This window comes from Strix aluco, chromosome 2 (genome assembly GCF_031877795.1).
Source record: "Strix aluco isolate bStrAlu1 chromosome 2, bStrAlu1.hap1, whole genome shotgun sequence".
Lineage (NCBI taxonomy): Eukaryota > Metazoa > Chordata > Aves > Strigiformes > Strigidae > Strix > Strix aluco.
In genome coordinates this window covers 52,362,596-52,370,741 of record NC_133932.1, presented here as the reverse complement: position 1 = coordinate 52,370,741, position 8,146 = coordinate 52,362,596, and positions in this window count along the sequence as shown.

The following is an 8,146-nucleotide window of genomic DNA, read 5'->3' as shown; positions in this document are numbered from 1 at the left end:
ACGCAGAACAGGGTGGGGGACTGGGGTGGGGTGGGAAAGGAGACAAATCAAAGCAGCTGCTTTGATATAAATGAAGGCAGGGAAATAAAAGCTGAATTACTTGAAGTTACTTGAATTTTCTCGTCTTAAAAGTGCAAGAACATGTACTTGTAAAACTTAACCCGTGAGTCGCTTTATACTTTTAATTTTTAAACAGAATAAAACCAACAGGCTTGATTCTCCTTTGGGCCACCACGGTTTCCGTTGATGTAGCCCCATGTGTGCTACTCAGAGAACAAGGCCCTCTTTGTCCAAAATTGATGCAGTTGGTGTTGGTTGCTGTAGGGTATGGTTTGGAATAGAGGAGAGGTTAGTGCAGAGAAAATAGTGCGAGGAGGAATGTGGTGTGCAGTAGGACAAGTCGAGTAGGGTGGCAGAAAGAGCGTACTTTGGAACTAAAGAAATCAAATAAAAGGTGGCTTTAAGCATAAGTAAATGATAGGGAAGCGGGATGTGTGAAATCGGTTTTTACCCTTTTTTTGCTTTTAATCATGTAATGCATAAAGCTGAGAGTTTTTTTAAAAAAAGGAAGAGCATGTTTTAAAGAGGAAGGTTCTACCTAAAACTGTTACAATTTTAAAGAGTCTGAGCAAGTCAGAATGGTTTAACAAATCCGGAATGTTATTCCCCATAAGGTTCACATCTGATTTTGTCTAGTGCTTGCCGCAAGAAATATAATTCAGTGTTTCCTACCATCCTCCTGTGTAGCCTGGTTGCATTCGGTGTGCAAGGCAGTCGCTGTGCATGTGGTACGTGCATTGGGAAGAGGGATGGTCCATCAGCTGAAGGGCTGCAAAATTGAGAAGTCTAAATGATCTAAAAGTCTAAAATATTTTCAAAAAGGTAATGGGAGCAAGGTTTTGGAAACAAAAGGCTAATCACATTAGTAGCTTAGTTAAGAAAATAAGTCTGAACACAAGTGAAGTGAATGAGAATGTTTTAAGAGGAAATGTTTAGTGTATAACAAACTGCTTTCTGGAGAACATGAGTAAAGGAAGTTTAGATATTGGGCAGAAAATCCTTAGTTTGTATCTTTGGTCATTTTCCTTAAAAATTTTACCAGGAGCACTTTTACAACATGTTTAATAGTCCTGAGTTAAATAGTCATTCAAAACTGTAAAGAGAATACAGCTGAATTGTCTTTGATAATATCACTTTTTATTACCAATCAGTAATTTTGTAGAGACCATAAATAAATAGATATACACTAAAAAAATTATTTTTACTGGAATGGTGAGGCAATACTTCATGTACAAAATGGCCACAGAACAATCCCATTAAAATATAGTCTTACTTCTTTTGTTTAATTTCCTAGTTTATATTTAGCAGATTGAAACCCAAATAGAGAGAAATTCTAAATCCACTATGAAGAAAAAAGTTCATAACAAACGTGGGAGTCAGAGGAAGATGAATGGCGGGGACCCCTGTAGCGTTGCAGGCATGCCATTAAGGCACCAGAGGACAAGCTGTAGAGCAAAGGGAACATCACTCACCTCTTGAGACAGGGTACAGCACATGCATCAGGTAACCGCTGAACCGTCATTTCAACCTACTGTTCTGTTGTTTGCACTGATGTTATGGAAATGATTTCTGAAATTATACAGCTGTGTGTTCTGAAAAATAACATTTTTCCCCCCTTTTTTTTTTTTCTTTTTTGTTGTTATGGCAGCAGAGAGGACATGGAATAGTTGTAGCAAATAAAGCATATGTTTGCTTTTGCCAAAGGTCAGTGATTGAGTGCATTTGCTGCAATGGTGGCAGATAGAGAAATACTGTAGGTTATGACTTAAAGAATTAAAAAAAAAAAATAAGAAGGTTACAGTGTAACTATTTTGGTACTAGCACCAGTTCATGCTGGCAGAAAAGACAATGGTTTATGGACTTGCATCCATTTTGTATTTTTGTAATATTTGTAAATACAAACTTTTTAAATTGTTGCAAAGATGGTTTCTTTTGTAAAATGTTTTCAAAGTTTACATTAAATCCAAGCCTTTGTATATTTTAGAGCTGTGCAACACTTTAAGTCTTGTATTTATTTTTAGTAAAAACGGTGACAGTTTCATTGTGAACCCCTCTCAAAAAATGTGTCGGAAAAGTTTGATTACCTAGAAAGTGTGTATAGAAACTGCAAATAAACGTGACTGCAATTAAATCACACCTTCTCTTTACTTTCTTGTAATGACATGTGCAGGCTACAAGGTAAGTCTCAGCGCATTACACATTTCAAACCATTTAATTGTGTTTTCTCTTCAACTTAACTTTTTTAACAAACAACTGAGTAAGGGGAAATCTGTATCCAAACTGTCATTAACTTTAAGTGGAATTTTACCCACAAGTACAATTGTGCCAGAATATAAAGACTGCTGAATTTGCCCCATGTCTTTTACAGGCAAGAAGAAGGTAAGAGAAAGGAAGCTGGGATGAAAAATAGTGAAAAGACCACTACTTTATTTTCAGCTCGAAAACAAAACGAATTGCAAAGCTTCAGACCCAAGACACTCCAGTGACTGAACCTTACCAGATAAAGCAAGCCATGGGCAAAAGGCAGGCCATAAATTATGAACACAAACTTAGAAGTACAAACACTACTTTGTTTTAAAATGATTTGGTTATCAGGAGGTTGAGAAGTCAGGACATGGAAGCTAAGTGTTTAAATGATAGCCCCTACCATCTCTTCGAAAATGGCAGGAAAAGGGGAGGGGAAGATTGCACATCATAAACCTTTGGTTTCAGCTGTCATTTTGTCAGTAGCTTTGCAACCCTGTACTTGGTATTTTAAAAATGCAAATGGAAAAAAAACAAACCTGAAATGCGCAGGTCTGGTGCCTTAGAGCATGTGGAAAAAATCAGCTTTGGGGAATGCTGTTGGCTGTCTGCAATCATGCTTTGCAAGGATAGGAGGATTGCCCCAGTGGGTGTGGTCTTAGAGTAGTCTCCAAGTAGGGATCAGTTTGCATAACGTGTTTTAACCAGATGGTCAAGCAGTTAATGATTATGTAGATTACTACCTGTTGCATTGTGTGCCTTCCCCAATCCAGAAATACAGATAAGCAACATAGGTGGGAAGAGTTTAGCCAGTAGAGGCAGGCACAAGCTGGTTTTCATCTGCCCACTGTACGCCTGTATATTTTTTTCATGCTCAGCGGAACAGAAGATTAAACATTAGACTACATAAAACATACCCAGAGGTTTTTTATATATACAAGGTGAAATCATTGAACTATTTACAACATATGTGAAGTCAGTGACTTTTGTAAGTCTGTAAAATCCAGGCTTCAGTGTGTACCTTTGGGTATGTGTATGTGGCATACAACAGTCAGGCCCGTCCAGTGATAATATAAACTCAATACTGTAAATAGTATCACTGCGTATACAAGCTTTTCTCAGGTTGTACTATCCTGCTTCTCAACAAAGCATCCCACCATGCTGTGTAGATATATATAAGGAATGTATATAACCATGCATGGGAAGAGTTACATGTTTGGGGGGGGGGTTTTGGAGGATAATTAAGCACATGGGTGTTAAAACTTAGGTGCCACATTGAAAATTTTGGCACCTTCTCCCCAGGGTGGAATTAACCCCCACCCAACAAATCTTCCTATATGCTCTTCCTATAGACTCTTCCTATAGTGTTCTCAGAGACTTGGCACCTCAGGCCACACACACAACCTGGTGGGGTCCTCCTTGAGCCAGCAAGCGGGACGCATGTCTTAATCTCCATCTCTTGCCAGAGCTTTTATTGGAAATAGAGAGGCACTGATCCACAACAGAAATCCCGTTTCAGAGAGGGGACTAGCGCAAGCATTCATTGCAAATACTGTTAGTGCCCGATCTTGGGAGCGCTGCTGGTCATGTCTGTGCAACACAGATACTGTCTGGGATTCAAGGATCCTTCCCAGATACGGGTCCGATCACCAGATTGCAGCCACCCATCTTCTCCTGGCAACTGGCCCACCCTGCCTTTTTAACTATTGGCACATTAGCATCCCCCTGAAACTCTTCTAGTGCCCAACATTATTGGTTCTAAGAATCCTTCAATGGGTTCTTCTAACTTCTTGAATGCAAGTTATCCAGTTCTGCTGACTGAAGATGTCTGTCTTTAGTTACTTCAGTATGAATGGAAGAGGTTTTACATTATATCATCTGTACTCCCCAAAGAGAAAACTGAAGAAAAGTATTTGTAAGGAATCCATATCCTCCAACATAGGCTCAAGGTCAGGACAACAGGTAAGCAGCTAAATACAGGCTTTCCCACTAGATTCACTTGCATTGCCATTTAAACTTCCCCAGAGTTGGAAAATCAGAAAGCCACTCTGAATGTTAAGAGAAATTTATCTTATAACAGATGTCGACATTCTCAGTGAAATTTACTGTTTTCTTAGAAGGTAAATTAAAAACTTGTGCAAAACAGTGATGGCACTGACAGTGTCATGGATAGGATTGGTAGCTTTTGTGCAGTTTGACTCTAAATAGGTAGCTGTCAGTTTTGTTTTTATTTTTTTAACAGAAGATTATCAAGCTCTGACACAAATACTCTTACTATTGCGATTTCAGAAAAATGCTGCAAACCATAAGCCATTTCTGTGAGGAAATAACTGCCCCTACATCTCCCTTTTCAGTTCACTGGCATCTTTGGTTAGGGTGAGAGGAGAGGCAGGAACTGCTCCCTCAGTCTGAAAAGAAGAATAACAAAGGCCAAGGAAATGCCATTTCTTGATCAACTCATAGGTTAATTCAGACTGTTCATCCGTATTACAGCAACATTGTCCACACCTAGCAGTGAGGTACTCAGGCAGAAAAATAAGCCTTTTTGGTAATGGCACCTGAACAAATAAGAGAAGCCTTGCCCTCTAATAATGGTTTTGTGATAGTTTTGATTTAGCGTTAGGCTGCTTTCTTTTTATAGCACTCAAAAAACACATGTCTACAAAATAAGCAATCATCCAATGAGTTTCCTGTGGAAACTCACACTATGGTTTTCACTGAGACTGATAAAATTAAGTAACATGACTGAACCTGTGGCTTGGCCAGTCTCTTAATGAGTCACACTGAATCTAGGTCAGGTGGCTTAGTTCTATTACAAGCCTCCAAAGCTGAAAAAATAAATCATCAGATAAAAACATTTTTATGAGTAAAAGACATTCAAAATCTGTAGGAACATGGCATTCAGTTCCTAAGTGGTCAAGTTTATTTATATATTTAAAAAGCTGGCACAGGGCTATTACATTATTACTAGTATTTAGTGTTCATCCTTTAATGTTCTCCTTCTAAAATGTACCTGCTTTTGGCACGCATTAAAGGCTTACTCAGCAGCAGACGCCCCTTACATAGTTTCTTCATTATGGGTAATGAAAATAAATGGGTTTATGACCATTTAAGAATGGTAGAGCCTCAAAAATTAATCCTTTAAATTGGGCTTCACACTTTCACTGTTTTCTTGGGTTTGTTAGATAATCTAAGAGCTGCCCAAAGCAAAGTGAATGAAGTATAGACCATACCCTCTAAGTACTGATGCCAAACCATATTATCCTAATGCTGTGATCCGGTTGTAAGGAACTGAAGGAAGTAATGCCCCAAACATTCATCGACACAGAAAACCTCAAGGACAAACTGGACTAATCTAAGGAATGTCACCCAAGGAAGTATCGAAGGATGCACTCCCCGCTCCCTTGCAGTGGCATTGTCAAACTCCTTAGATAAACCTCAAAGGAGGGAAACGTGGACTGAGTGAAATCAAATGTTTCTCATCAAGCACAAGGACCACTAATCACTGGCTCCATTGCATAAGCCCAAAGAGGTGACATGGCTGCCCCAGAAGCCAGATGATTGCTCAAGCAGCATGAAGTCAGCAAAAATCTATGAGAACTGGGGTAGAAGTAAAGCCGGCAGGGTGAGCATGACCACCGAGTCAATTGGACAAGAGGGTTGGTGCACCCCATGCCGCCTCAATGTATGTGCAGAACCATGCTCAACCTTTTTCTTCGTCTCTCATGGAAATGAGCTTGTGGAATACCTGCCTCTCTTTGTCCAGTATGCTAATCAGCTGATAAAATGAACTTAAAAGGCAACAGAAAACTGCTGTGTGTGCACCCACCACCCAAGATTACCAGACCTGAGACATTGCTGGATGCAGGGGTAGTGACCTGATTTCTTTGACTCTCTCTCTTTTTCTTTCCTTTCCTTTCCTTCTTATAGATTTATAAGACATCACATTACATATTATCCTTTTCCAAGTTTAAGTTGTTTCTACCACAAGTAAAACATTTTAACCGGTCCTTTGGTGTCATTTTGTGGTGTGCAATTCTTACCCCTCCCCACCCCTCCTTGTTGGGCTGCTTGGTGCTACCTGCAATTCCACCTACATCCCTGAGCTATACACCAATCTGTGGAGATAAGGACTGATAATGTTAACGAGCCTGGGTCCTGCCCCTCCCAATTGCTCGGAAACAGTTATTACAGCCCATCATCTCCTAATGGCCTGGCACACCTGAGCCTGGGATGTGGTCAAATGGGAACTGTGGCACCTGAGACACAGACTCTCCATTAAAGTGCAGATGGAAAATCCTTTATTATTAAAATGGTACATACTTATGCTCTCACTTTTTTAGCTCTTACTTCATGATAAGCAAATCAGCAGCTAGACGGTCATCAACACTCTTATCCCACAAACAGTTCCATACCACACAGGCAGTCTTGGTGCTGCCATTTTCTTCACCACCTAGCACAGCCTGGTATCTCTCTTCGAAGGCCTGTTTCTGCTCCAAACCTTGCTGCTTCTCCAAGCCGGCGCAAAGTAAAAATGGTGCTTCTCCAAGCCAGTGCAGAACAGAACTCCTGCCTGGCTCTCCAAGCAGAGTTCTTCTGGGTGGAGCTCTCCACCTTCACTAAGCTCCCCAAACTGAGCTCACCAGCCAATGTCTATCTGGCTCTTAAGTATTGAATCTCCCACAGCTGTGCAGGGCTGACAGGCCAATGCCAACTTGCCTCTTAATCATTTACCAGTAACACATGATTTAACTCTTAACATATTGAATCTCCCACAACTGCACAGAGCTGACACTCCCACAGGGAACAATAACAGAGTTGCACATTCATCAAATTCTTGTGTAACTGCTGGAAGGCACCAGAAGGTATTTGACAAAAGTCAATTGTCTTGGACCCTATAAACTGCGACCACCAGGGAGACCCTTTGAGCTCTCCTGGATCGCAGCAGGCCTGTGACCAGCATCTCCCCTGAGCTGGGACGCCTCTCAGGTACCAAAACCCTTAAGGTGTCGTCTGCTCCAGACGGAAGGCCAGGGCGAAGTCCACCTGCTCGAGTCTCAGTTATCGCCCGCTGAGGAATGCCAAGGCATTGTGGGTATTTGCTCTAAACTCGAGAGGGAAATTTTCTTTGAGCTAGCTTCTCTTTCACCCGTTCTTTCTCTGTTTATTGGGGTGGGTATGTGTGTGTACGTACCCTTGTTTCTGTGTGTGTACGTACCCTTGTTTCTGTGTGTGTATGTCCATTCTGTGTTCATTCTACTGAATCCAAACACCTTTGTTTCTGTGTATGTGTATGTCCGGTTTGTGTATGTGCATGTATATATGTATAAATTAAGGTACCGTCAAGTAAGTTAGTGTGAATCTTGTAATTTCAGAATCTGAGAATAAGTTGCTTTTCTTTCTTTCAGCATTTCTGAATTATTTTGTAATAATAAATTGCTGTTAGTTAGTAATACACCTAGATTTCCTACTAAATCATTACCATGTCAATACTTTCATCTGTGACAAATTAGCGTAGTCGTCAGGATGGCAAGCAAAATCACCCAATATTTACAAAAACACGGTATCCAACCAAATCCCACCTTCCCAGAGGATTGGGCTTATAATAATTGGTACAACTGGGAAGAGGTAGAAAAACAGTTAATTAATGCTAGAGGTGCAACTAAATTTGGAAAAAATAAAGGTATGATTTGTAAAATGTGGGGAGTATGCCTGGAAGCTGCCTGTAATGAATGAGAGAAGGTTAATCATAAAATACAAAATTTACGAGATGAGATTACAGGGCACAAATCCACCAATCTGCTGTTACCGATTAAAATAGAGCAGCTGCAACAGCAATTTA